This window comes from Oryctolagus cuniculus, chromosome 1, assembly GCF_964237555.1.
Source record: "Oryctolagus cuniculus chromosome 1, mOryCun1.1, whole genome shotgun sequence".
Taxonomy (NCBI): domain Eukaryota; kingdom Metazoa; phylum Chordata; class Mammalia; order Lagomorpha; family Leporidae; genus Oryctolagus; species Oryctolagus cuniculus.
Window position 1 is genome coordinate 177,255,728 of NC_091432.1, and position 23,107 is coordinate 177,278,834.

Sequence of the window (23,107 nt, forward strand, 5' to 3'; positions counted from 1 at the left end):
GTTTTTTTTTTTTTTTCCATGCAATTTAGGCCAACAGGACAATGGCTATTTAGAATTAGCCTGGTGGGATGGGACAGAGCTTGGCCTGAAAGAAAAGACCTGCACTTTAAGCCGTGTGCTGGTCTGGGAGCAAATCATTTAAAAATTTAGAACCTCTCTTTCTTGTCTTCAAACCACAGAGGTTAGACTAAGATTAATTGAAGGTCTTTTCTAAGCTTTGATATTGGTATTTATTAGATAATCGCTACACTGTATCCTCTTTTCTCAGGGCCTTGCAAATTCGCCACTATTTTTTTTTTCTATTTGTTATATGCAGGCACAAATGGGACATGTTTAGCATCATGAGTTCCCTGATTCTGAGCAAAGAGTTTAGTGTCTCCTTTCAAAAAACGCAAAATATACTTCTTTTCAGCACAGAAGCCTCCCGCTTCTCCAACCTTTTGTGGAGCCTCCTGCAAGAAAGCTGCAGAGTGAGCAGGACTTCAGTCTCCGCTGTTTCTTTTAAAAATAAAGTACTAAAGTGTTGCGCTGGAAATTCTGCTACTAAGTGCTGCATGTGGTAGGTGTGAGTGTATGCTTCAATAGTTCCAGGCATACGACCAAAACTTCCCCAGAATTAGCAGACTTTGCAGCTATAATTTAGCTAACATTTTTCTACAAATAGGTACAAAGACCAATTTGAGAGTATGGTCTCTCTAAGGAGCTACCTGGTTGGGTTTCCATTGAAATTTAGAGTTGTTGCTTGTACTCTCAGGTGGGTTTTAAGTAGCGTCACCCCTGGGGAAGAATTATGCCGTCGCTGACAGTTTTCCTCTCTTAAACCTGCAAGTCTAGTCTCCGAGGTGAGCAGTCAGTTATAGCTCATGGCAGTTCCTTCCTTCTGCATTACACTTGAACTGTTATCTTTATACAATGGGTGCAGCTGGTTTTGTTGTTGTCTTGGGAAGGATTATTTGAGCAGATGATGCTAGTTGGTTTTGAAAATTATTTATTTTCATTTAATTTGACAGGCAGAGAGAGAGAGAGAGAGAGAGAGATGAAGAGAGATCTTCCATCTGCTGACTCACTATGGCCCGAATGTCCCCCAACAGCCAGGGCTGAGCCAGGCCTGAGCCAGGCCTGGTGGGAGCCTGGAACTCAACTCAGGTTTCCCACGAGTGGCAGTGTCCCAAGTCCTTGGGCCATCATCCACAGCCTCCCAGTGCACATTCACAGGAAGCTGGATTGGAAGTGGAGTTGGGACCCAAACGTAGGCACCCTAGTCTAGGATGCAGGTGTCCCACGCAGCACTTTAACCCCTGCACCAGACGCCCACCCTGTAACCTTAGTTCTGCAGATGTGGATGGTTTTGCGCAGTCATTGTCCTCTAGTAGACAATGCTGTTCTTGCATATGCTGCAGGGGAGGAGCAGGTCCTTCTAAATGAGACCTGGGAGTCAGGAGAAAGAAGACCAGCAGCTCAAAATAGGTGACTGATGGCAACTAGCCACACCAGAGGGAGGGGAGCATCTCTGTGTGTGTGTGCATGTGTGTGTGTGTGTGTGTGCACGCGCGCATGTGCATATGTGTGCTGGGAACAGGATGAGTGCATGGACCTGGAGCTCTTTGCCCCTGTCTAAATGGCATAGCTGTGTTCTGCACTGAATGGTGTCTCTCCAAACTTCACGTGTTGAAACCCTAACCCCTAATACCTCTGAATGGGACTGTATTTGGAGATAGGTCCTTTAAAGGGTCTATAAATTATAACGAGGTGGGCCCTACTCCAATCTTGACTGGATACAGACGCACACAGGGTGAAGACTGCGTGAAGATGCAGAGAGAAAGTGGCCATCCACAAGCTGGAGAACCAGACCCTAGAAGAAACCAGCCCTGCTGAACCTCAACCTTACACAGGATCCTCCAGAATGAGGGAAAATATGTTTCTGTTGCTGAAGCCCTCCCCAGCCTGTGGTATTTGTGACAGTAGCCCTAGCTCACAAATACAAGCTGCTACTCAGCACCAGTCAGGGATCTGCTGCCTTTTGGACATGTGGATTCAGGGTTAGCAGATTTTCCAGTTTAAGGATCTTTTGCTTTTTAAAATTGGGCAGTGGGGCTGGCTACCCAGATGTAAGACCTGTACATTCACAAAGATCTGGTCCTTATGAGTGTTATGTTTGGTTTAAGGTTATGCTGTTATCATCTTGAAATTCTTAAATTTTCAGAAGTTTTCATGTTGTACTGACCACCACAAACTATATAATCAGTCTGGGATGACATTAAACACAATTTTTTATTGATGCACATTGAAAGATCATGGGGGCCCAAACAAAACGTGTCCGAGGCTGGGGGCACTGGCATAAAGGTTTTTGTTACTCACTGGATTAAGACTTCCCATTTCCTCATTATCACTACAGAGAGGGCAGAAATGGAGCCCAGAGGATTTTCTGGGGATGGAAGGGAAGGAAAAGCTATTCCCCAGATGTGTTCCCTATGAGCTTGTGTGGCGCTAGGCATGGCTTTTTCCTTTAGGGTTGGGCATCTCGACCTTCGCGGTAAAAATATCTTTAAAAGCCCAACACAAGAAATGGTGTTTGGGGTTGACGGCTGGATCAGTCCTGCATGTGGCTGATGCTGGAAGCTCTTCCAGGCTTGTCTACTCAGACCCCAAGTCGGGCTTTGGGAAACCAGAGCTGGGTATGCCACCCAGTATGACCAGCAAGACCCTGAGGGGCAGTGCAGCTCCTGTAAATGAAGCACAGAGACATAGGCAAGAAGCAACCCTAAGAGGGGGGAGCTTTCTGTCTGGAGATTTTTAAGCAAGAGTCCTTCTCCTTGCAACAAGCCAGTCCTTCAGGGGTTCTCAGCTGGGGTGAGTTAGGAGTGCTGAGCTGGAGGGTAAAACCTGGCCTCTCTAAGGCTCTGCACAGTCCTGAGCATTTAACTGTGAATAAATGATACACTTCAATTCATGGTGCATGCCATCGCAGTAGACTGGAATTTGGAAGGCAAAGTTTTGCTTCTGGTAAAAGGAACGTCGGTCATTGGTGACTAGTCATGGGGATGTTATGGAGAGATCCTGTTTTTAAGGATATGCATTGATTTATAGAAGCTCACTGAAAATATTATAGCGGAATGTTTGGTCAGGAGGTCTGCTTTTCTAGTTCTATTTCTGCCCAGGACTAACTGGAGAGTGTAAATTTTAAAAGAAGTAATTTCTTATGCACATTATGCAAGCTCCCTCAGGGGAATAAGTGAAAGACTGTTTGAGACACTGTGCATTTCTTGGAAGAAGGTTGCTATATAAATTAATATAGAGCTCTCTTTTTCATTGCAGGTCTGCAGGGCGCGCCAGAGAACTCGCCCCAAGTCATGCAAGGGAGAAAATGAAACTCTCCAGTGACCTCTATCAGACAAGCTGAAAATTGAACCCCCCTTTCCTGCAAGCTTCCCAATCCTGTGACTCTGATTTCCAGTTCAGACAATAAAGCTTTATTTTGTAATTATTCCTTTTGCTTGGCGTATGGAGGGTTCCTGAAGGAACATCATGATGGGCTTATTGTGAGCTGCTGTGGGTAAAGCCCAGACTTCAGGGCTGCAGAGGGAATTCGTCACACCTGCACAGTGATCTGCGAGCCCCAAGTCAGTACCCCTTTTCTCTGCAGAGAAATAACAGAGTTGGGGCTGGTAACCAGATATTTAAGAGGTTTGAGATACTGTATGTGGTAGTCCAGAGTCCTAAGTGACAGTTCCCTTAATCATATGGAAAATAAGGGACATTGCTAAGATGGTTAACTTAAAGACCACTGGTTTAAGAGAAATGGAAACTTCTGTTTACATAAAAACTTGTAACATGAATGTTAGCAGCATTTTCATCAAAGTCCAAAAGGGAAACAATCTAAATGCCTGTCAGCTACTGAGTGGGTAAACATGGTGTGGTATGTCCATGTAGTGGAAGACTAGTTGGCCCAGAAAGGAAATCAAACACAGAAACACACAGCAACATGGATGAACTCAAAACCTCACACTTAGTAAAAAAAGCCAGGCACAGAAACACGCATGTTTTATGTGAAATCCCACATAATAGGCATATCTATAGACACACAGAGAGACTACTGCTTGGTTGGGATCTGGGGAAACGGTGGAGCTTGGAGGATGACAGCCAAATGGTGCAGTTTCTTTTTTTGGGGGGGGTGACAAAAATGCTCTAAAATTAATTATGGAAATGGCTGTACCGCTTGGTGAATGCATTAAAAACCATTGACTTTTCCCCTTTAAATGGATGAATTGCATTGAATTACATTTCAAGAAAGCTGTTACAGTTAAAAAAAAAAAACTTCAAAAAAGGCCATGGGTTTATCTCTTTTTCTCAAACTGTTTACCTTAGGATAAGTGTGTCCAAGGTTAAAAACAGATTCTATGAGCTCACTAGATTGAGAAGCTGAAAAAGAGTGATTGACAGGTCCATGCTTACCTACAGTACTCAGAAATGTTAATCTTTCAAATTTTGCTGATTTTTTTTAACCTAAGCCTGAAGTCATTAATATATGTTTAAACAATGATACTGAAGTGGTTTGTTATTTTTGTCTTCCCAATAATACTTCCTTTTCCTTCTTTAGATAATAGCATCTCAAATTTTCTCTTAAGGAGTCTCCCCCCCACCCCATTTTCAGGTCACATGATTCAGATATTGCTGACCTTTCACCCTGGCTCTGTGACACAAGCCCCATCAGTAGCATGTTCTACCTGCTGGTGTGTTGGAGCCAGTTTATCCCAGTGCTCATCCCAAATAACTGGTAAAATGTCAGAAACTCTGTCAACCAGTATTAAACAGACACTAGTAAAATTTAAAGCATATAAATATAATTAAACAAGTGGCATTAATAAAGCCAATGGTACTCAAACCCTATGATTTCCTCATCATTTAACTACATTTTATGATTTTCTGCACTCCTGAGGTTCCTGGCATCTCTTGGGTTGGTGTAGTGCAAGCACTGCATAGTGGAAACAATGTGGAGCAACTTGTTACTCTGCATCTCATTCAAGTCCACGTTCAATGACTTCTCCTTGGTAGTATGAATTGGCCATACATATAAGTGGCAGCATATATTTATTTAAAAAAAAGATTTATTTATTTATTTGTTTATTTATTTATTTATTTGAAAGGCAGAGAAACAGAGAGTGAGGGAGAGAAATCTTCCATCCTCTGGTTCACTCCCCAAATAGCTACAGAACTAGGAAAATGCTATCAGAGCTTCCCCTTTCCTACCAAGGAAACTGTTAAACACTTACCAGCTGTATTGAGTTGAATAGTGTCCCTCTGCCCTCCTTCCACCACCACCCCCCCAAAAAAAAGATATGTTGCTATCCTAATCCCTGGAATTTGTGAATGTGATCTTATGGGGGAAAAGGTCTTTGTAGCTGTAATTAAGTTAAGGATTCAGAGATGAGATCATCCTGGATTATCCCAGTGGGCCCTAAATACAATCACTAGTGCTCTCACAGGATGGAGGCAGAAAGCGATTTGACACAGACACACAGAGATAGAGGCAGGGGGGTCACAGAGCCAGAGACTGGAGGGATGTGGCCACCAACCAAGGAATGCCTGGACCACCAGAAGCTGGAAGAGACAAGAAACAAATGCTCCCACAGAGTCCCTGGAGGCAGCAGGCCCTGCTAATACCTTGATTTGGGGCTGATGGCCTCCAGAAACATGGGAAAGGAAATTCCTTATGCTTTAAACCACCTAGTTTTTGTTAATTTGTGATGGCGGCCATAGGAAACCAATATACCAGCATACCCCTGCAGTGCTTTTGTGTGGTTCAGGATGGGAGACCCAGACTGTTAACTGCAGGAGGTCAGCTTCTATTATAAAGGAAATGCTCTCCTAACATCAAGGGGCTCATGAGGGTTCTTTGCCTAAGTATGAAAATAGCAGAGACATTGATAAGTCTGGGGTCTAGAGAAAGATTCTTGTCAGGGTTGCTTAAGAAACTGGATCTATTTCCCCACTGGAATTTTATATTACATGAGTAAATTAATTTATTTTTTAACCAAGTTCTTAATCAATAGAAATATTTTAATTTTCAGAGAACATTTGAAAGTGATCATTTGCACAGCAAATCGAAAATGCAATGGCTATTATTCGATCAGCTACTTTTTTTTAAAATATCATATGCTTTTTAAAAATTTTATTACTTTTATTTGAAAGAGAAACAAAGCTTCCATCCACTGATTCATTCCCCAAGTGCCACCCTCTGCCCCAGGGTGAAGCAGAAAGGTACAGCCAGGAGCTGGGAGTTCAGTCCAAGTTTGACCTTGGGTGACAGGAGCCCAATTACTTGAGCTATCACTACTGTGCCCAAGGTCTGCACTGACGGGGAGCTGGAGTTAGGAGCTGGAACCTGGTACTTTGTAACCACTAGGCTAAACAAACACCTGCTCCCTGATCAGTTACTATAAGGCATAACCAATAAGGACAATGTGGAAAACACTTATCAATCTGAGATCTACCTGACTTAAATCATGTGCATTTGTTCCACAAAAAAATCACTGGGCCCAACCCTACCTCAAATGTTCTATTCCACTTAAAACCTTACAGTTTATTTGCTAGTAAAGAGTTTAGTACAGTCCAAATTGTTGAAGTCACTAGTTATATAAACTTTTCATTACATAGTTCACAACTTACTGGACAGTTCTAAATTCATATAATTTCATGGTTTTTCCTAAAAAGAAATTTGTTTAATGCACAATTAAAAAGTTAAAATTCTTTGTCAGATTACATTTAAGTGTATTCCACAAATCATACAAAAAATCTTTTGGCAATTCAGATGTTTGGGGTTGGAAAAATATTGTGACAGTGATTTTCAATGAATTATACCTTTGGTCCTTTTAGAAATTTTTATTTCTGAAATATTTATTTTTGAAATATTTTTTATTTTTTATTTTTTTTTATTTTATTTCTGAAATATTTATTTCTGAAAGCAGAATGTTGCAGTAGTTCCCAAAGATGGGTATGCTGTCTTAATCTCTTTAAAAAAATGAAAATCTTTTGCCTTTGGTATTTCCATTTTTAACTATTTTGGAAATTTAAGAAGTTTCAAATTAATTCTGGCCCCCATCATCCTATTTATTTCCTCTACTTTCAAATTCCTTTGATTTTTTGATGAACATATTTTGGATAGAGTCCCAACTTTTTGGTCTAATTAAATTCAAGTACGTTTAACTCAGATAACATTTACAGTCTGCTTCTTGATTGTTGATTAACTGGGTACCCATATCCTAGAATTATTTTTAAAAGTCTCTTGGGCCGGCGATGCGGCTCACTAGGCTAATCCTCTGTCTTGCGGCGCAGGCACACCGGGTTCTAGTCCCGGTCGGGGCGCTGGATTCTGTCCCAGTTGCCCCTCTTCCAGGCCAGCTCTATGCTGTGGCCAGGGAAGTGCAGTGGAGGATGGCCCAGGTGCTTGGGCCCTGCACCCCATGGGAGACCAGGATAAGTACCTGCTCCTGCCATCGGATCAGCGCGGTGTGCCGGCCACAGCACGCCGGCCGCGGCAGCCATTGGAGGGTGAACCAACGGCAAAAGGAAGGCCTTTCTCTCTGTCTCTCTCTCTCACTGTCCACTCTGCATGTCCAAAAAAAAAAAAAAAAAAAAAAAGTCTCTCGAAGATTGCTTGTTGCTAAAAAGGCCCATTATTAATAATGAAGTCAGCAGCACTGATGAACTCACACCCCCTTGTCTTGATCTAAAATGGAGTAGACTTTCAACTGCAAATATTCAAGACATATTCCTCAGCATTTTTGTATTTGCTATTTACATTACTTATAAAAACTTATTCTATTTTCAAGAACAAGCAAGCAAACTACACACACACACATACACACAGAATGATTTGACCTAAGAACATACTGGGGTGCTTCAGAAAATGTGTAGAAAAATGAAGTTAAAAGAAAAGTTTATTTGGATGCAAAAATATTCAAAATCCACACAGAGTTTTTTCATACTATACATGTTTGCAAACTTTTTGAAGACCTCTCATATGAATGGATTTCAAAATTTTTTGCATCAAAATAAACTTATATTTTTTTGTTAAAGATTTATCTGTGTATTCGAAAGGCAGAGTTAGGGAGAGAGAGAAGGAGAGAGGAGAGAGAGAGAAGAGGGGGGTGAGAGAGAGAGAGAAAGAGAGAGAGAGAATCTTTCATCTGCTGGTTTCACTCTCCAAATGGCTACTATGGCTGGGGCTGGGCCCAGGCAAAGCCAGGAGCCAAGAGCTTCTTGCGGGTCTCCCACTTGGGTGCAGGGTCTCAAGTACTGGGACCATCCTTCACTGCCTTCCAGGCCATTATCAGAGAGCTGGATTGCAAGTGGAGCGGCCAGAATACGAACCAGCACCAGTAAGGGATGCCTGTATCGCAGGTGGCAGCTTAACCCACTAAACCACAGCGCTGGCCCCAAATTTGTATTTTTAATTCCATTTTCATGAATCCTTTTGAAGCATCCTGATATAGTATATATTAGTTAAGCAATATTATTAATTGCAGTCTACTTTGCATGAAGTCCAGTGAAATCTCCATCTCTTTGCAACACAGTGGTAGCCACCAATATCTCTTAGATTAAAATCATTCAATGTGATGTTAAAGGAAAAGATGCTAAAATGAAAGCTTAGTTGTAAGGGTCCCCATTTTTTATAGCCCCATCACAGCCTAAAACAAAAATAGAGAGTCAGGTTTGTCACAGACCAAGGTTCACAAACCCAAAGGGTTTATAGGAAAGGCAAGGAAAGTGCTTGCTTTCCATCAGCAAAAAGCAGCTTTTAAATATTACTCACTGTTGCTCATGCTGGATATGGAGAACCCCAGCAAGTTTACTTTTGTTCCCTAAAGCTAAAAAGAATTTCCCCACCAAAGTTGAAATATAAGGAACTGGAAAAAATCAGTGATTTGTTCCTTGATGGCAACTTCATGCCAAAGATACAAGAGTTTCTTTACACTAAATTCTTTTCTTCATGTGGAAACCACTGATAGAAATCTAAGTGAATGGATATAATTAAGTAGTTGTGTGGCTCCAACTCCAACATGCCTTTTTTTTTTTTTTTTTTTTTTTTTTTTTTTTTTTTTAAACCAAACACCTCCACATTTGCCCAGGAACCAGAGGAGAGGAATAGCTTTCTAAGAGTTAGGCCCCTGCGACATTTCAAAGCCATGTGGACAAAGACTTGGAATGATTACAATAGTGAACCATCCTGCCTTGGCCCCGAATCTAGATTGATGACCTAATATATCTTCCCCACACTGACTGCCATAGTTTTATGAGCATCAAGAACTGGGTGTCTGCCATTGTCAACAAAGAGAGCTTCTCCAGAGCTCTTCTCTCCACAGAAACTCAAGGATTCCCCCAGAGAGATGGAGCGCAGTCTCCCAGGGCTCAGGACGCTGCCGCTGGCTGTCACCACATGTCGGACGGAAACTGTGCTTTGGCAGGCGGACTTTGAAAGAAAAGCAAGAGCTCTGTTGCTGTCCCATGTTACCTTGCTGTAAGAACTCCGAGTCCAAGCAGTGAGGACTCGCTGAAAAGCCAGCAAAGCTTCTCTTAAAGGCTGTTCCTATTCAGGGCCCCTCTTTCAAACCCTTGTAGTCGATTTTGTATACATGATTCTTCTTCTTCTTTATTTAAAAATGATGTATTTATTTATCTGAAAGTCAGAGTTATGGGGTAGGGAGGGGGTTCCAGAGAGAGTGGGGAGACACAGAAAGAGAGAGCGCTTCTATTCACAGGTTCAGTCCCCAAATGGCTGCAACAGCTGGGACTGGGTCAGGCTGAAGCCAGGAGATTCATTTGGGTCTCCGAAATGGGTGTAGGGCCCCTAAGCATTTGGGCCATCTTCCGCTGCTTTCCCAGGCACATTAGCAGGGGGCTGGATCGGAAGTGGAGCAGCTGGGACTCAAACTGGCACCCATATGGATGCCGGCATTGTGGTAAAAGGTGCCCCAAGTTTCTGTTCTTAAAGAACTCATGATACAACGCTGGCCCCTATGATTTTGCATTTTTTATTGAGTCCTCTTCATTATGTAAGCCAAAAAAGGAGACTCTTATAGAAACTGTTGCAAATTTTAGCTTGATAAAAGTATAAAAATTAAACAGAGGGTGGGTGTTTGGTGCAGCAATTTAGTTGCCACTTGGGATGCCAGTAGCCCATACCAGAGTACTTGGGGTTGAATCCCAGCTTTGTCTCTGATTTCAGCTTGCTGCTAACGTGCACCCTGGGAGACAGCAGATGATGGCTCAGATACGTGGGTCCTTGCCGTCCACATGGGCGACCTGGATTGAGTTCCGGGCTTAGCTCGGTCAAGTTTCACTCATTGGGGGAGAACACCAACAGATGGAAAATTTCTCTTTCTGCTTTTCAAATAAAAAATGAAAATAAGTAAAGATACATTAAAAAATAAACACAAATACCCCATCAATGTCTACAGATACTCTTCCCCCTCCTCTCAGCCCACCCCCCTACCTCACCCCAAGTCACCATTAGGACTGAGACCACTCAGTATGAGTCTCTGGTCCTCAGTGGTTCTTTTTTAAACACACCAGTGGTTCAGAATCTGGTGCAACTTAAGGTAATTCACCTTAGCGCCTCCTGGAAAGAACACCCTACGTGGAGCTAATTATGACAATACTTATAAGTTCTTGTCCATGCATGACCGTCTTTTGGTTAAGTGATGTCCCAGCTAGGTTTTGTTTTAAAGTAAAGTTGATGGGTTTGGACTAAGTTTCCACACTTTCCTACCAGGATTTTCAAGAGAGCAAGCCATTAAAATATTTAATTTTTCTGATTCTAAAAGTATCATGTATTTATGTATATGTATGTGTATACACACACACCCACACACACCAGTAACTTGAAACATGATCATACACAGCATAGAAAGTGAAAATCTTCCATAATCCCACATAGCTGAGAAAAGCAGTTAACAATTGTTTCAAGGCTTATATTAACATTGCACTGATTATTATTTTTAAATGGGATTATATTCTCAACGCAAAAGTATGCTGTTTTCCACCTACCAATATGTCTTAGACATGTTTCCATGTCCATCTGTAAAACATGATTTTCTTTTTAATCTTCTTTTTAATGGTTCATGGTATTGTAGTATACGTTTGAACCGTACTTCCCTTAACCAATTGCCTGTTAATGCACAGCTGGGTTCTTTCCAGTTTTCCCTTGTAACAAATATTCTTGCAAACATCATTTTACACTTAAATATCTTTAAGCAGCCATAGGACTATTTCTCGATGATGAATTCCCTGAAGGTAAATGATCACTGGGTCAAGGGGTAGGAGAATTTCATTTTTAATAGCTATTGTCAAGTTGCCCTCCAATAATTTCATACCCATTTATACTCTCAGCCACAGTGTAGGCAAGGGTCTGTCTTCCCACCCCTCAGTGACGCTAATATCAGGCAATTTGGGGATGCCTGATACGAGTTAGGAGTTAAGAGGTTCAGCCTGTGGAGTTTTTTTCCCTTTGTGAAAAGCTAACAAAGAGATCAAAACTCTCCTGTTCCCTTGATGAACTCCCTGCTCTGAGTGAGCCAGCAACCTACACAGACACCCACTTAATGAGGGAGGTGATAATTCAGACCCCTAATGCTTGCATATAGCTGGGTTTATTAGAGTCAATTTATCAAAGAAGGTACAAGAAAATATGTTGGTGATAGACTAATAAATCAATTATTAAAGAAATATAAATTGGCCCTGACTAAACATTCTTATTTTAACGTAAATAATAAACTTAATTTTACAGAACTCACGTGTTTACATCTGAAAAATTTTTCAATTTGTTACATATGTTTATTGGATCATGATGGTTTAAAAAAATCTGTTCTTTAAATGTGTGTGAAAAGTGACCCTGACCCACCCTTTGAGGCAGAATCAGGTTTGCCAATATCCAGGCTTAAGGAGGCCGTTTTGACAATTATTACGGTTTCTATGTCCAGACTCAGGATCACTGGGGTTATCTAGTCAAGGGATACTCAAACGCTGCTCCACAAAGCCTTGGAGTTGTTTCTGGGAGAGTGGAGATTGAGGAAAGAGCAAGGCAGCAGGTGATTAGGGGCTGCACCCAGCGGCCCCACATCCACCTGCATCAAAGATCCAATCTGACTTCTCAGTTTCTTCATCTGTAAAAGAGACGTAATAACAGTGCCCATTTTGTAGTAACAAAGATTAAATTAAATCATACTGTATGTGTAAAGTGCCTAGCCCAGCACCCAGCACGTGCACAGGCCTCAGTAAATGTTTGCTATTTTATTATTTAAGAGTTCGCTTTGAAAACGGATTATGCTACTAAAAAATAAGTTTCAAAGCCGCCAATTTTGTTCTTGTCATCTCTAAAAGAAGGCAATTATTTCAGATGGAGTGGTTTTAAATTTTATTTCCTGCTTTCAAATCCAGCTGCCCTTCCTCTTCTTCTCAGCCCCCAGTCCAATTTCACGGAAACTGTTGGAGGATAATGAATCCTCCCATGCCTCAGGAGTCTCCACTTGCCACTCAGTGTGGCCAGACCACAGCTGCTCTATCAGCCTTCCTGTTGATTTGTGGAAGAAAAATGGGGGTACAAAGTTTTCTCTTCACGGCTCAGTGGGAAAAGACCCCTGTAGGTTGAACACAAGACTTGGACATGGTCGTTGCAAAATCTCCAAAATATTACCTCGTTGTCTTTTCCTGGATGATGAAGAGCTCTGAGAGCAGTTCAGAAATTGCCGTTTCTGCCTTTTAAGACTGGCTGCATTTTTAAATTTTTGGCCAGACTTTTCTTCTTTTTAAACAAGAAGAATTCTTTCAAGAAACATGCACTCTTATCAATCCTTTTCTTAGGAAAGCTTGTCTGGGTGTAGGGGAAGTTTTCAAGTATTTTTAATGAATCACAGACATGAGGCAGAAGGCAGGCAGAGCATCAAGCATTTTCTTTTTCTTTCTTTCTTTCTTTCTTTTTTTTTTTTTTTTTTTTTTTTTTTACTGGTCTAACTTGAGACCAAAGCTGCGGAGTAGGAGCACAACCTCGAAGCTATGCATCTTTTCTACCCTGCAATAGCCTCCATTCCCATTGCTGCTGATACCTGAGAGGCAGACAAGGGAGGGTTAAGGGAGGGAGTTCTCCATGTCAGGGCCATGCAGGGTCTGTGGGAGACTCTGGAACAAGCCGACATGAAAACTGTAGAATGAAGGGCTGAAAACAACATTTATCGAAGCCCCGCCCTCCAGACGCTCTTGATCAAAGTCTACGCTTGCACTAAGACAATCGATCTACAGTTGCATACATAAAATTCTGGCAGCACTCTGTCCTCATTGCTTTCAACAGAGGCTCTAGACCCCTGAATCTGGGCATTGTCCCAGAACTGAGATCCAGTTGCATTACGCACACCAGAAGACAAACCACCACAGCCGAGGCCCGTGCAACCACTTTCTTTTAACCTCGCGTCTGTGAAAAATTACTTTCCAAAAAAATAAGTGAAACCCGATGTCTTCTCCGGGTGGTTATTTTTGCGCCTATGAAGTCAATAAAACTCTCCAGATTTATTAGACAGCCCTGCTGTGGAAGACAAGACCACTTCCTATTCCCTAGCGGAAATGTGTGCCTTTCCTTTTTGTAATCTCCTGACCACAGATTTTAATTTTATTCATTTCTTTTATTTTTCCCAGAAAATTTGTCAGAGTCTTGTAAGATGAGTGGCTTGGCCAGCAGTAAAATGACAATCTTTTGCATCCAAGAGTGATAAAATGAACACATTTAAGGCTCATCTAGTTTTTCTTCTTTATTATCTCCTTTTTTAAAAAAAAAAGATTTATTTATTTGAAACACAGAGTGGCAGAGAGATGTTTTTCCATCTGCAGGTTCACTCCCCAGATATCCACAATAGCCAGGAAGTTCCAGGCAGAAGCCAGGAGCCAGGAACTTTATCCAGGTCTCCCATGTGGTTAGCAGGGATCCCAGTACATGGGCCATCATATTGTGCCTTCCCAGGCATAGTAGCAGGAAACTGGATCAAAATCAGAGTATCTACAACTCCAATCAGTGTACCAATATGGGATGCTGGTGTCTCAAGCTGCAGCTTAACCAGCTGTTCCAACAATGCCCAACCTACTCATCTTCATTTTTATTTTTAATTTAACTCTTAGTTTTAGCAGATTCAGTGTGATTTGTAAATACAATTCTAAAAATTTAATGATATTCTCTTCCTTCCTCTTTGCCTCCAACCCTCTTTCCTTTTCCCTTTTTTTAGTTTTTGTGATAACATATTTTAAAAAGGCTTAATATTTCACCAAATAAGTTTAACCAGTATAAAGTAAAAAGACCCTAGTTTAGTGTGCTACCCTACTCATTTTTTTTTTTTTTTTTTTTTTTTGGACAGGCAGAGTGGACAGTGAGAGAGAGAGACAGAGAGAAAGGTCTTCCTTTGCCGTTGGTTCACCCTCCAATGGCCGCCGCGGCCGTCGCACTGCACTGATCCGAAGGCGGGAACCAGGTGCTTCTCCTGGTCTCCCATGGGGTGCAGGGCCCAAGCACCTGGGCCATCCTCCACTGCACTCCCAGGCCATAGCAGAGGGCTGGCCTGGAAGAGGGGCAACTGGGACAGAATCCAGCACCCCGACCGGGACTAGAACCTGGTGTGCCGGCGCCGCAAGGAGGAGGATTAGCCTATTGAGCCGCGGCGCCGGCCACTACTCATCTTTAAACTTAAAATTCAAGAGTCATCTCCTTTGAGATGAAAGGCCATGTTCTATTCTGTGTTCCCCACAAGACAGTGTTGCTTATGAAATCCGTCACACTAAGTAACTTGCACTTGTTAATACGGGTTGTTTCCCCTACTAGACTGAGCTACTTGAAGAAGAGCACATTGTCCTCCATATCTTTGCATCTCCATACTGGTAGAAAACTGGCATACAGTAAGGGCTTAGTAAATGCTGTGACCCTGTGACAGGCATTGTGGTGCAGCTATTAAGATGCCACTTGTGAGGGGCCAGCCTTGTCGTGCAGTAGATTAAGCCACAGCCTGTGATGCCTGATGAGCCCTGGTTTGTGTCCTGGCTACTCCACTTCCCATCCAGCTCCCTGTAATGTGCCTGGGAAAGAGCAAAGGATGGCCCAAGTAGTTGGCCCCTGTACCCATGTGGGAGATCCAGATGATCTAGGCCACTGGCTTCAGCCTGGCCTGGTGCCACCACTATGGCCATTCGGGTAGTGAACCAGCAGATAGAAGATCTCTCTGTCTTTCCTTTTGTCTCTATAACTTTGCCTTTCAAATAAATAAATCAATCTTTAGAAGAAAAAAAAGATGCCACTTGGGACACCCACATCCCATATCCGAATGCCTCAGTTGGAATGCCTGCTAATACACACCTTGGGAGGCAGCAAATATTGGCTCAAGTATGTGGGTTCCTGTCTGTCACTCTGCCTTTCAAATGAACAAATAAATAATTTTTTTAAAAAAATAAAGATGATCAAGAATTCATCAGGTGGACTTGGGGATGAGCAATGGCATGCAGGTGCCTAGCAAATGCAAAGGATCAGAGGTGTGAAACTGCATGGCACATTTGGGTACAAAGCTGTGAACTGGAACCAAGATCACAAGACTGTAAGCATCCTGCATTCATACACGAACGATGTCTTTAGGTGATAGGAAACTAATGAAGTAATAGGTTAAGCCATGAAACAGCTGTGGAATTATGATGGAAAAGAGAGGGGACAAGAGGTTGAGTGCTCTCCAGGGAGAATGAGCTGGGCTTGGGCCAGTACACTGAGAATGGAGAGGAGGATTGAGAGTGACAGCCAAGATGCAGATATAAACAGGTAATGGAGTGGTAAAGACTCCCATCCCAGAGCGACCTTCAAGCGGTTATGTTTCATTGCTTAAAAGTTACCCCTGAAGTTCTTTAAATTCTAAGTTGTTAACTCATGAAGATGTTTTGCTCCACTTGCTTTCAACAATGATTTTAGGCAAGAAGGAAATTCTGAAGCTAAAGCCAGGACCGCAATGCATGGCTCTGCAGATGAGGTGCTGCCATTGCACAACTCCATGCACAGAGCACCTGGGCCGCCCTATGATCTGATGAACAACGTTGCTAGGGCATTATCCCTGCCTCGGCCATGCTGAGTAGTACTTAGTGAGAATCCTGCCAACACTATCTTGAAGAGCTCGAGTTTGGATTATCCTCATGTTAATACGCCATAATATCTCACTTGCACCAGCATCTTCCTTGGATGCTTGCTTCTATTTAACTCACGCATAGGTTAAGCCTTCAAGAACAAAGGCACTCCTTTCTGTATCACTCATTTCATTTTAGCAGAGAAGGAGACACAGTGTGCATTTTGTGAATTGGATGACCCTTAGTTTGTTTCCCTTGAAATTGGGCAAGGCATCTAACATCAGTTTCTCTGACTGCATAATGTGACAACACTAACACCTATCTCATAGGTTTGGTGTAAGAATTAAATGCAACAACAAATAGAAGATGCTTGGCTTGTAGTAAGTGACAGGTTTTTGGTACTCCTCTGTCATGCACTGTCCTGACTGCCTAATGTTGCCTTGTATCAATCTTTTAATTTTACAGAAAAGGAAATTTAAGCTCTTCGAGGGCAAGTCTTACTTTCCATTTTATTCCTGGCCTCAGAACAGTGTCTGTCCCAAAGTGACTAAAAGAGAATAGCTAATAGCTAAGAAGTAGCACGATCAGCATTCAGACCTGGCTCTACTTGATTCTAAGCCCAGTGACTTCCCAGTCATATTGCATGAAAAGAAATAATGTAGAAACTGGTTGCAGTGTAGTTTCCTGTCTACATTAACTATCATTTTCCAAAATACTTAATTATCATCTAAGTCTGGTTCTCAGAATAAGGAGTTCCCATTTGTGTCATTCAAAATCATTTTCAGAGTATTTCCATATGGGTCACGTTCATGGCTGATGATCCTTCCTTCTTGAGCCCCAGCCCCAAGTTTTTAATGCTTTCTAGGCTGGGTCCACCTACAGAGTCTTCCTTGGGCATTGCAGCTTTAGCATCTCCAAGCCAGAACCCACCATCCTGCCCTACCTTTCCCTCCATATCCACCCCCTTGAAGCTCTGCTTATGTCTGGCTAGATGGCATGTCCAGCTACCAGCACTCAAGTTAGAGATTTCTGGATCCGAACTTTATTCCACCCTTTACCTCATCTAATTGGTCACCAAGTTTTATTTTTTTAATTAAAAAAAAAGTTTTTAAAGCTAGCTTCCCCTTTTCATCTTAGCTGCGACTCCTTGTTTCACTATTTTACCATCTTTGGCCAGAATAGTTGAATAGCTTCCTAACTGACTTTCCTGCCTTCAGTCTCTTCCAACGCCAGGTTGTTGTAGGCCAAATCAGTTCCCACATAGAGCAGATGAGACACTTTACAAATCTAAAGCTTTTGGTGGAGCTACATCAGCTCCAGGTAAGAGGTCATGCTCCCTACTGTGTGCTACTATGTTTAAATGTTAGGATACTCCTGCTACTCTCCTCACCTGGCTTTAGCTATATTGAGCCAGTCACCATTCCCCAACATCCTACACACTTTAGGACTTTGCTCCTATCTTCGAATTGTTTCCTCTGCCTAGAATGATCTTACCTCCTTAGGGGTCTTGAAAATCCTTGCTCATTTCTTAGGTCCAACCCAATATCATACCTGGATGAAGCCCTTCCCATCCTACTCCCATCTGACTCAAGGACATAATGGTTCCCTCTTCACATTTATCATAGTACCATTAACATTTTTATTAAAGTTATTTACATAATAATGGTCCATGAATTCCTAAGGTCAAGAACTACTTAATTCTTTAGTAACCCCAATCCCAACACAAGAATAGTTATTTTTTTTTATTTAGAAAAAACTTTTTTTTTTTTAAATTAAGAACAATGGAAGTGGAAGTGAAATCAAGTTGAGCTTGGGATAAAAACTGATGCTTGGGAAGGCTGGTCTAGCCCATGGTATAAAAGTGTGTAAAATCCATAAATATATCTAATTTGTAAACATTTGACTTCATTCTAGGCACAACCTTGCTAACTAATTTAGGGATAGTTCTGAAAAAGTACATTAGGCTCAGAATGACAAGAAACTGGAAATCCATGAAAATCAGTTCACTCTTAATTGTGAAATTTCTTTAGGTGGAGACTTTCCCACCCTGATATGGCTCACTTTCATCACGGTATATTTTTGTCCACTGCCCTCTTGGAGTTCCATCAGTTTCTTTGTTTAAAAAGTAATTTTCAGGGCAGGTGCTGTGGTACAGGTTAATCCTCCACCTGTGGTGCTGGCATCCCATGTGGGCACTGGTTCTAGTCCCAGCTGCTCCTCTTCTGATCCAGGTCTCTGCTATGGCCTGGGAAAGCAGTGGAAGATGGCCCAAGTGCTTGGGCCCCTGCACCCATGTGGGAGACTGGCTCCTGGCTTTGGACCAGCTCAGCTCTGGCTGTTGTGGCCTTCAGGGAGTGAACCAGCAGATGGAAGACTTTCTCTCTCTACCTCTACCTCTACCCCTTTCTCTCTCTCAACTCTACTTCTCAAATAAATAAAGAAAATCTTAAAAAGAAAGTAATTTTCAACTAGCCAGAGGACCAACCTTTTCTTTCCTTCTTTCCTTCCTTCTTTCTTTCTTTTAAAGATTTATTTATTTTTTTGAAAGTCAGAGTTACACACAGAGAGAAGGAGAGTCAGAGAGAGAGAGAGGTCTTCTATCCACTGGTTCACTTCCCAATTGGCCGCAGCAGTCGGAGCTGCGCTGATCTGAAGCTAGGATCTTCTTCCAGGTCTCCCATGTGGGGGCAGGCACTCAAGGACTTGGGCCATCTTCTACTGCTTTCCCAGGCCAAAGCAGAGAGCTAGATCAGAAGTGGAGATGCCGGGACTTTAACTGGTGCCCATATGGGATGCCGGCACTGCTGGCAGCGGCTTTACCTGATACTCCATGGCGCCGGTCCCCAACCTTTTCTTACAGTTGTGCAAGATCTCAGTTATCTCTGAGCTGTCATCTCTTCCACCTTTGTATGTCAGATTTAGAAATGAGTTTACTTTTCTATTGTGAGAGAAAATATTTGTGTAAAGAACTGTAATACTAAAAATGTCTAAGTTCCCATTTCTTAGGGTACATAGTCTATAAATCTTTCTCTAGGACTTTTCCATGGTGCCGCAGGGTCTTTTTGAAGACAGTCTGATCTTACCAGACAGATGAGGAGGGAGGGGCTCTAAGTTCTAGGTTCCAGGTTCGAAGTTTTCATTCTGGCCCTGCCACAAGTCACTCTGTTGATGTCTGGGGAGACCACTTAGACATCAATCCCTTCTATGTCTAGGATTGAGAACGGTTCCAAATTAGAAGCCCCTAGGCCCCATTTGGCCTATGGAAGCACTTAGTTGGCCCCTGGCAGTGTTTAAAGGAGGTGACAGACAACATAGCTGGGAAACTGTGCATCGGAACATAGGATTTTGCTTTTCTTTGCGATCTGCCCACACAAGACGTCATCTTACTCAATTTAAAGTAGCAGATTTCTTTAACAGGATGTGGGCTCTCCAGAGCCCCAGTGATCCCATCAATTCCTATTGCCCTTCTCTCTGCCCTACACAGAGACAAAAATACCTGTTGTTATTTGGTCAATGTATTTGTACTGAGTGATACTGAACATTTAGCTGAACATGGGGACTGACACATCAGAATGGACCTTAACCTCTGTGTTGGAGCACTGTCCTGGAGGTCCCCTGCTCTGCTAGTTACTCATAGGGAGGTTCAGAAACTCCTGGAGGGCGAGAAGGGGGAGGGCATCCTTCAGTGGGTTAAGGTTGCCTCTGTACACCAATTGGTAAGGACCATTCTAGCCTCAGGTGCACGCAGTCTGAACATCAGTCCTGCTAGACCTGTTGTTTTCTCAGAGTGGAGAGAGATTCCCACAACCATGTCTCTTTTTAAAACAAGAGAATTAAAGGGAAATAGGAAAGAAAGAATTATTTTTCTTGCCCTTGGTTGCTCTGCTCATTTGCTAACTGTCCTCTGTCAGCATCTGCATTTGATTTCCTGATGCTAATCAATTTATGTATCAACTCTTTTCTTGTCTAAGCATGAAGAGCCTTAATTTTATCCATTTCATAAATGGAGTGAAAATTTTGCAAATCATGTTGCAGAGAGTACCATACAGAATTTATAGAAGGCCTAAAACACTGATAATAAATTATTTCAGTTTTCTTATTAAGCTTTTACATTTTAAAAAGCACTCTGGCATTCTTTTTTTTTTTTTCATTTTTAATGTAGCCATGGCTATTTTTCAAGTGGAATTAATGACCACAAGCTAGCCTCATTCTCTAATTACAGTAAGAGACACGAGACAGCAGTTGTTCCAGACTCTGACCCATCTTGGCTCAAAGAAAGGCTCTGGGTGGTGTGACTGTGCTGGCTTAGTACCTGGGGCCAGGAAACATCTGTTATAACATGCGGTCCAGCGGGTGCTCTACTTAATTCTAAAATGGCATTGTGGTGTCCCTGTGAGTTGGCCAGCCACAGCTTCTAACACTATGCTATCAAGCAAAACACAGTTCTTAATGTTTTGTGAATTACATTTATGATCCAAAGTGTTGAATAGCTCTGAGAAGAGTGAAAAAGTTGAACCTTTTACCCTCAAGAAAAAGTTATGGGGAAAGACAAAACAAAGACGTGCTTTCTAACAGTACTTGAGAAGCTTAGGTAGGAACCGGCATCCCTTATATAGGGAGTAGGGGAGCTGATTCAAGAATGACTCATGCTTCTAGAATGAGCTGTTTATATAGTGCTTCCTCCTGTTCATTCCAGGGATCCTGTTTGGAAGGTCAGGGACAATGACAATTGAGAAGCAAAGGAAAACTAGAGAAGGGTGGAGAGACTGCTTGGAACACCAAAAGACTCCAGCACCTTGAATAAGGAGACACGTTTCTGTAATGAGTGTGTGCAAACAGTTATGGCCCTGGACTCAGAACTGATTCTTGGAACACGAATACGCCTGATTCTTTACAGTGGAGTGAATTTCTTATTAGCAGTTATGAGAATTACCTTCCCCAATGCTCTTGTACGCGGATGGTAGAACGGAGTTCGTGGTGGCAGTGTCTGCTGAGGCATAGTTTTTTCTCATAGCTGGTTGTAATCACTTCCAGACGAACGGTATAGTTATGATTTACATCATGTTACAGAGGAAGAAGTCTTACGGATTTTTTTCTCTAAATCTTTTTGAATTATTTTTTTAGACTCATTGCCAGGTTTTTTTTTTTCTTAAAGGGGGAAATTGATGAACTTTTAAACATGTCATTAAGTGCTCTGAAATGGCAACTCTTCTTCAAAGCTTCTTGTGGAAAGAAATGTAAATGGCAGCACGCACACATGTGTGCGTTTGTGTGTGTATGTGTGTGTGTGTGCGTGGTATGTTTAGAAACAGGTAAAGAAAGGAAATGGGCAAAAATGAACACTTGAAGTTCATATTTTATGTTTCTGTTTCTGTTTGGGGCAATCTTACCTAACATTTGGGGTGCATTTAGGAAGGGCAATTCCACATTCATTTTTAATCATGTTTCAATAACTAGGGTCAGCAACTCAAGGGTTAAGCCCCAAAGCAATGGAAATATCTCTAAGTCAGAAAACAAAGGGAAACATGCATATTTCTGAAGATGACATCGGATCAGCCTGTGGATTTCAAGCAATTATGCGATATAATGATTCCCACTGAGTATGCATTAGTTGGAATACTGTTCTTTTTATTTCTCCATGTCCTGGGGTTGTACACTGAAAGAGCCCTGTTCAACTTTGCATGTCAGGATTTTGAAGGAAAAATTATAGTAAAATATGTTTAAAACAGTGGGGCCTTATGTGAATGAACACAATATTTTCCAAGGCTTTCAAAAATCCTTTTGTTTAAAATATGGTTTTTATTTTCTTTTTTTCTTTCTTTCTTTTTGAATTTTTTTCTTATTCAAGCTTTCACCTCCCCTTCTTCTGAAAGAAAGAAGAGAGAAGTTTCAAAGGATATGCACAACACAGTGTAGATTTAGGGCCTGGGGACTTAAAATGGATTTGCTTTAAATGGGACACCCGCATGGAAAATAAACAAGTGAGGGAAGTTCTTCTGTGTCTATAACTTCAGATCCAGCAACCGTGGTGACAGTCACAGTGTCTGAGTAAGCGTCCTCTGGAGTCTGGAGTAGAACAATTATTAGTTGAAGTTTCTTTCTTTCTTTCTTTCTTTTTTTTTTTTTTTTTTTTTTTTTTTTTTTGACAGGCAGAGTGGGCAGTGAGAGAGAGAGACAGAGAGAAAGGTCTTCCTTTGCCATTGGTTCACCCTCCAATGGCCGCCATGGCTGGTGCGCTGCGGCCGGTGCACCGCACTGATCCGAAGGCAGGAGCCAGGTGCTTATGCAGGAGCCAGGTGCTTATCCTGGTCTCTCATGGGGTGCAGGGCCCAAGCACTTGGGCCATCCTCCACTGCACTCCCGGGCCACAGCAGAGAGCTGGCCTGGAAGAGGGGCAAATGGGAAAGAATCCGGCGCCCCGACTGGGACTAGAACCTGGTGTGCCGGCGCTGCCAGGTGGAGGATTAGCCTAGTGAGCTGTGGCGCTGGCTTTAGTTGAAGTTTCTATGAATTGAAAGATGCTTGTTCAAAAAGGGTAGGAACTTTACTAGAGGACAAAAACTTAAGAATCAGCCCATGGGGTGTTCTAATAATGAAATGTCTTCTAACAATTGTGTTAGTTAAAAACAAGAGGAAACAACAATCAGGCACAGTGAAGGACACTGATTAGGACAGTGATGATGAATGTCACATTCATTTTATTACATGATATTCTTTCTCTCAGAGGAGACAACTAGTTTGACCAGTTACAGATCCTAACTCTGGCTCCCCAGGGCTCAGCTGAAAGCTCCTCAAAGTCATCAGGAACCCAGGCCCTTTCTATCTCTCTGTTCTTCCGTCTTTATGTCACTGTATCCCTCTAGTCCTTATAGTCTCCCCATCTATGAAAGAAAGAAGGGGCAAGAGCTAAGGGGTACCTCTCCTAGCTTTGCCAGCTCTCTTTAAGGAACCCCCTTAGAAGTGTCCCAGCAGAACATTT

The 23,107-nt window shown here is 42.2% G+C and overlaps 1 protein-coding gene and 1 long non-coding RNA gene across 13 annotated transcripts in view; one reads left to right on the forward strand and one right to left on the reverse strand.

The window, feature by feature from the left end:
* Positions 1 to 3,484, forward strand: part of LOC103347791 (uncharacterized) — a 39,577-nt gene extending 36,093 nt beyond the window's left edge. The window contains exon 2 of the long non-coding RNA XR_011380062.1: positions 3,316 to 3,484. This is a non-coding gene — a long non-coding RNA (uncharacterized lncRNA). The remainder of the gene's footprint in view (positions 1 to 3,315) is intronic.
* The window catches only part of NFIB (nuclear factor I B), a 483,250-nt gene that overhangs the window by 283,062 nt on the left and 177,081 nt on the right, over positions 1 to 23,107 (reverse strand). The gene's annotated exons all lie outside the window — the stretch shown is intronic.